The 6,205-nt window shown below is 46.4% G+C and overlaps 1 long non-coding RNA gene across 1 annotated transcript; it reads right to left on the bottom strand.

Annotated features, from left to right (window-relative positions):
• Window positions 1-884: 884 nt before the first annotated feature.
• Window positions 885-3,051, bottom strand: LOC107116283. The gene is made up of 3 exons (XR_001482702.1): window positions 3,002-3,051; window positions 2,090-2,112; window positions 885-947 (listed from the first exon to the last, which is right to left on the bottom strand). It is a non-coding gene; the product is annotated as an uncharacterized LOC107116283 (long non-coding RNA).
• Window positions 3,052-6,205: the final 3,154 nt, after the last annotated feature.

Genomic DNA, 6,205 nt, shown 5'->3' with positions numbered 1-6,205 from the left:
CGTCCATGAGCAGGCCCGAGGCCCAAGGATAGCTGAAAAACAGCCAGGTGCACCTTCCTTAAGGCATCTGGCCCCCCCGCTTCCAGCAGCAAAATTCCGGATCACCAGTGGTGAAAACCATCTGGGTCGCCAGATTTGTGGTACAAATTAATATCCAGTCAAAAATAGAAGACTGAAGTCAGAATGAGGAGGAAGTTCTTGTATTTTATTGCAATGAAATACGGAAAACAGTTAGGCCAAAAGACCCATCAAAACCGACTGCTTTCTGAACCCAATCAGGAAATACACGAAGTTAAATACGTAAAATGACATCATCATATCATCATCATGGGAATAATACACAAAAGGCATAATTGGTTACAAAAGCTTAAACAACATTTACATAGAAATCCCCTTATTGGTCCAACGTAAGAAAGGTGTGCTTATGCAAGAGTGTCATATATTTACTTGACATAACCTAAGTCATATCAGCCAAGGCTTGTGCTCGCCCAAACAAAAGTGTTGTTCTCTGATAGTGGGGAGAAGATTCATTGTGACCCAGACACTATGCAGTTATAACCTAAACAGTTGGGACCATGAATCTTATATCTACTTTTATGCGAGAAGAATGTCTCCTGTGTCTTGTCTGTTAACAGTAACAAGGGAAAATTCCCCTTGACCCACAAGTAGAGAGGCCCTCTATATACTAGGCCTTTATTATATTCAAATAATACATTGGATCCCCAATAAACCTATAAAAACCAGAGGGATATAAACATAGCAAAAAACAAAGAAAAATCTATATAGTCCCAGCTCTACTACAACCCCTCTGAAGCTGTTCTTTATTACCTTTCAGCTGCTTCATGACACCCTCCAGCAAGAGACTGATGTCACAGAAATCCTAGATCCTCCACTTCAACGCAAGAGGAAAAGTCACTGGATTCTCAAACCTCTCCTTTTCTTCATACCTGAAGAGAAACCATGTTAAGCCACCATCTATCCCATCCAGAACTCCCACCAGTACAGCAAAGCAATGAAGGAAGGAATATGCAGAAGGCCTAGAGACACTGGTCAATACCGAAAGCAGAGGAAGAGGGGCGGCCCTTTGGAGAGAGGAGAGTCTACCCCTTGCAGTTACTCTTGAGATTCCAACGCTACACATCTTAAGGCCAAATCAGATGTCAAGAGGAAGGGGGGGGGGAGGTTGTCTAACAGCAGCAGTCCTTTAACCCTGCTTCACCTCTGCCCAGGGAAAAACAGAAGCTACTGTGGTGCAATGATTAGATAGCTAGGCCAGGACTGGGGTCAGGTTCATTTCCCTACTCAGCCCTGCAGCACGTCACAAGACAATCACTGCCCTCAAAAGCATCCTTTCTTCCGCTCCTTTTAATCACCTGCAACTGGTATGAGGCATGGAAACTTCAAGCCCAATAAAGTCACATCATGCTCCTTCCTCCTCTAAAAATGTCTGGGGAAATGTACAGCAGAGAGGCAAAGTTTCCAATCAGCAGCCGTGAAATTGTCTAGTCTGGTCTGAGCAACACCTCTAAGAGCTTGTGCTGTGGTGGCAGGAATGTTTTTTTGCTGATGGCACAAGCCCCAACCTCTGCTTCCTCATGAGTAGCCTCTCTCACAGACAGTGCACCCCAGATTGGGCAGAGTGGTCATCACAGAGCTTGATGCTCATGTGGCCCACTAGGCAGCCCAGATGCCAATCAAGACGCGAGCTGAGTCTCATCACATTTACTACCTGCCATTTTGTGGAACTGAAAGAGCTGAGGTGACTAAAGTCAACCGGTGCATTCCCAAGGCTGGAGAGGCTTGTTTGACAAGTGAAACCACCCCTGCTTCAGCACCAGAATTCTGCCAGGACCTTCTGGAGATGCACATCCAGGTCTTCACCCTGACACCCCCACCACCCTACTATTGGGGGCATGATTTTCTGTCCATGGGACTGTGTTCATCTGCAGTTTGCCATTTATAATCAGATGGAGATCAGTGATTTTAGTCACATCGGTTGTGGTCCTGAGCCTGAAGGGCCACTTTCTTCACATACTACCCAGATCCATCCCAGCATCAGGAGGGTCATTAGACAGAGGGATCCACGTACCTCTGCAAGGTGCTTCGGACATCCTAAAGAAGGGAAAAGAAAGAAAAGTCAACAAGTGCCACGGGCCAAATTGGAAAGACCCTCAGATCCTGGTGAGTGATGAATTCTAACTCCTTTTATTGTGTGTCCAACTCAAGGATGGGGGCTGGCTTTTCATAAAATGGGAGAACTGCTTCATGAGGAAACGACGTCAGCAGGCAAAGTGAAGCCATTTCAGAGGAGAGCTGCATGATGTGCTGCAGATCTTACACACAGCCCTCATTTCTGGTTATCCTGAAGAGGTACCTACCAATCTCTTATTACTTGCATCTGTTACTCAAATGTACACACACAAACGTACACATGCTTCAGAGATTCTTCCACTGATTTCCTGTAGCTGCCTAACCACTCAACTAACAGCCATCCCTTCTTCTCCACTAATGTCACCAGTGTTCCCTCTAAGGTGAGTTAGTGTGAGCTAGCTCACAGTTTTTTAGCCTCCAGCTCACACATTTCTGTCTCAGCTCAGGAAGGATGGCCCCAGAGCAAACTGATATATCCAACGGCCAAATCACTCGCTCACAACTTTAATGCCAGTAGCTCACACAGTAGAATTTTTGCTCACAAGACTCCACAGTTTAGAGGGAACATTGAACCCCAGAGCTTTCCCTGGACCTTTGGTTAGTCACTAACTGCTTAAAATGGTGCCACATTCCCTATTGGATGAGGGACGCACCAGCAAAGGGTACTTCAATGCCTTCCTGGAACAGAGAATTCTACCTTCCCCACACCACCAACATTTATGAGTCACGGCCTCTTGATTCTCAGCCTGAGCAAAGGAGGTCTCCAGAGAAGAGCAGAAGCCGAGAAGAAAGGGTCTGGAGCCAGCCTTCTCCAAAAGGGGACCCTAGGCTGTTCCTGCCCCACTCTCACCTGTAGGAGATCTCCGGCTGGCAGCTGACTCTTCTCCTCCATCTCCTGGATGAGGCTGTCCAGAGAAGAGAGCTCCTCAGAGAGTCTGGCCAGGTGCTGGTCCCTGTTTCTTTTCACCTCCTTCTCCACCTCTTCCATCTGGGCCAGCAAAGGTCTCTCTTGTTCCTCCAGAAAGGTGTGCAGTTGCCTGATCTTGGCTAATGTATTTTGCTTCTCCCCTGTGGTTTGCTTCTGAGATGGGAAGAGAAGAAAAGCAGGCCAAGGTCAGGGACACAGCCGGTCTCTGCAGTGGGAAGAGGCACCTCAGGAGGCCCCTATCGGAAGGGCACTTCGGCCTTTCACAGACATCACAGTGAACACAGGAAAGAGAAAAGTTCATAAGACAAACAAACAAAACCTTCTATATTACAAACATAGAAACAACATTACAAAAAAGAACACATTGGGGGGGTCGTGGCATTGCCAACAAACAAGATGGTCTCTTAATGCTCATACTCTCATCCCTCTCCCCCCTTTTTCCCACCAACCTTACCAGCTATTGAAAGTAATACCCACCTTGACAATATGAGAAAATCTGCGTACACCGAAAACAGTAATGCTAGATCTGGTTCTTGTTCTGTGCAGTCCTTTTTCCCCAGGGTGATTCAGCTAGGGACACACAGCTGAGCCCGGGCAGTGGAGACAAAATGGCTGTGGGGCCTGACACACTTTTACTCGATCGAGCCGAGATTACAAAACAGGACCTAGTTGATTCTTTCCAGCGATTTGAGACAGATATTCTAGAAGAACTCTCAACAAAGCTGAGGCTAGATGAAATCCAACTGTCCGTGCAACAAGTTACCCAAACTGCCAATACAGTGATGGAAATGGGGTCAGCTGCACAAATTTGGCAGCTGCGAGAACATGAGTCACAGGCGCGAGAAAAAGTCATGGCAACTGAAAACACTCAGAGGGTTAATAATTTAAAATTTAGGGGCATAGCTGAACAGGCGGAAGGGCATTCAGATTTACCAATTTATGTTGCTAACTGGATTGCCTTCACGTTACGACTTGAAGAGGGCAGTCTGTTTGTTTCCCCACTAAAACACCCTCCACATGCCGACCCCCAAACTCCCGAACAGAGGATGAGATACAACACTTGAGCAGAAAGACCACTGGGGAGAAAAGAGCTAAGAAGCCCATTATCCTCACTTGGTCTCCCAATCTAAACTGCAGCTTCCCTGACTGCATTTTGGGCAAGAAAAAACATTTTTTTTGGGGGGGGGGGAATCAGCATGGTACTGAATATCCCAAGTACTCTCCCCCTAAGAATTAGCAATTGCCAAACACCCATTAGCTCAATTCAGGATTGGTGGGGTATCTATTGGCATTTCCAGGAAGCATTTCTTTGGAGATGGGACACCCTCATCTATTTTCAGATACTTCTCCTGGCTTGCCATGTTGGTGCATGCCCACAACTTGCGTCTGGACACAGATGTTCATCTGCTGAGGATTCACTCCACAGCAAAGTGTGCCTTCAGAAGTTAACTGATTCTGCCTCAAACAAAGACAGCAGAGAACAACAACAAAAGGTTCTAGATCTGAATGAACAACCAGGGGCAGACTGCCCACCAGGTGGCATTAGGTGATTGCCTAGGGCGCCGGAGGGCAGGGAGCCCCAGGGGCACCAACAGTGTGCAGTTCTGTGGCACCCCCCAGCCAGGGTGTAACTCTGCTTGTAACTGAGGGCTTGATGTGCTGAATACTGACCATCTGTGAAGGAATGTCCAAACTGGAAGGGATGAGGCTCTCACATGTGCTGATTTTTCTGCTATTTGGACTTCATCCTCCCCCATACTAGTTCCAGAATCCCCTCACTTCCCAGTCATGGTGACACTTACGAGCAGGTCTTGACTTTCCTTCTCTACATCTTCTTTATATGCCAGAATTCTTTCTCTCTCCTTCTTCAGAATCTCCAGACGGCTGCAGAACTGATCCTGTGGGGAGGGGGAGGGGGGGCATTCCAAAACTGAGATTTTTTTTCCATTTTAGAAATTTAAAACATACAAGAAGCAAAACTGTCATTAATGGCCAAACTAGATCTAATTGCCCCATGTCCGTAACAGGATTTTCAACAACATTTCCCAAATGCTAAACACCACTAGCTTTCTCTTAAGAATGGTGCCTCACTTCAATGCCAAGATACTCCAATATTATGTATAATCAGTGTATCAATATATTGTGCTAACACTTGTGAAGGAATACATTTTCTCCTGGGAGGTTGGCTAGGGACAAAACCCTCCACTGTGCATTTTAATCATTTTCTTTCCTTATGAGCTAAGAACAGGCAGGAGGGGAGAAGGGGGAGGAAATTAGTCCATGGCCTTCCAGAGGCATCTTTTAAGAGATGCTAATAGACCAGCAGCTGAGACAAGGGTATGGGCTGGTTCACCACCACCACCCCTTATCCTATCAGGGAACCAAGAGTTGGGGATGTCAAATTCTAGAAAGGCTGAAAAAGGGGCTTCCTGGAGACAACAGGAAAAGATGCCTTGACTCGGATCAAGAGGGAGGAGAAACAGAGGGGATAAAATCTTCTTGAAACAGGAAATAGCTCCCTTTCCTTTGGGATGCAGCATTAGTGAGAACAGGCAGCTCTCTTACCTGAGGAGGGCAGTCATTTTGCACTATGTGCTGTCCTGGAGGCCTAATGAAAGCTCTAAAATAATGGAGATGTGGTAGAGATTTTGTAATTTCCTAAGCTAGAAGAGCCTGTCCTAATTTTAACATCTAATTGGGGCATGTTTTAGGGAGAGGGACAGAGGATGTGTGTTTCTGCCCATTTTTTTTAGATTCCCCTGCTCAAATCTGGTGCTGTGCTAAAAGTATACTTGTAAACATTTTCTTTTTAAGAAATCCTTTAAACTTTCAATGCTGGTAGTGGGTCTCTGTACGACATAGACCTCCAACTGTTTTGAACATGCTATTTTAAACGAAGCTCCACGGAGGGGGTTGGCAAGTGGCTATTCCCCCAAGGGCACACAAAGCAGTAAACTGTCCCCATGGTAGCCCCCATGGTGCTGGGAAGTGGGAGGCATAGAGGCAAGGCCTCTGAGCTTGGAAGGAAAACTAGGAGCTCTGATCCTCTCAGTGGGAAATCCGTATATTGATCAGGTGGCGGCAGCTACTCAAGAGTAAAAGAAGAAGAAGAAGAGAAGATTGGAT

Source organism: Gekko japonicus, unplaced genomic scaffold (assembly GCF_001447785.1).
Source record: "Gekko japonicus isolate JY-2015 unplaced genomic scaffold, Gekko_japonicus_V1.1 scaffold1933, whole genome shotgun sequence".
NCBI lineage: Eukaryota > Metazoa > Chordata > Lepidosauria > Squamata > Gekkonidae > Gekko > Gekko japonicus.
Note: the sequence above shows the minus strand (reverse complement) of the source record. Positions and strands in the feature narration are given on the sequence as shown.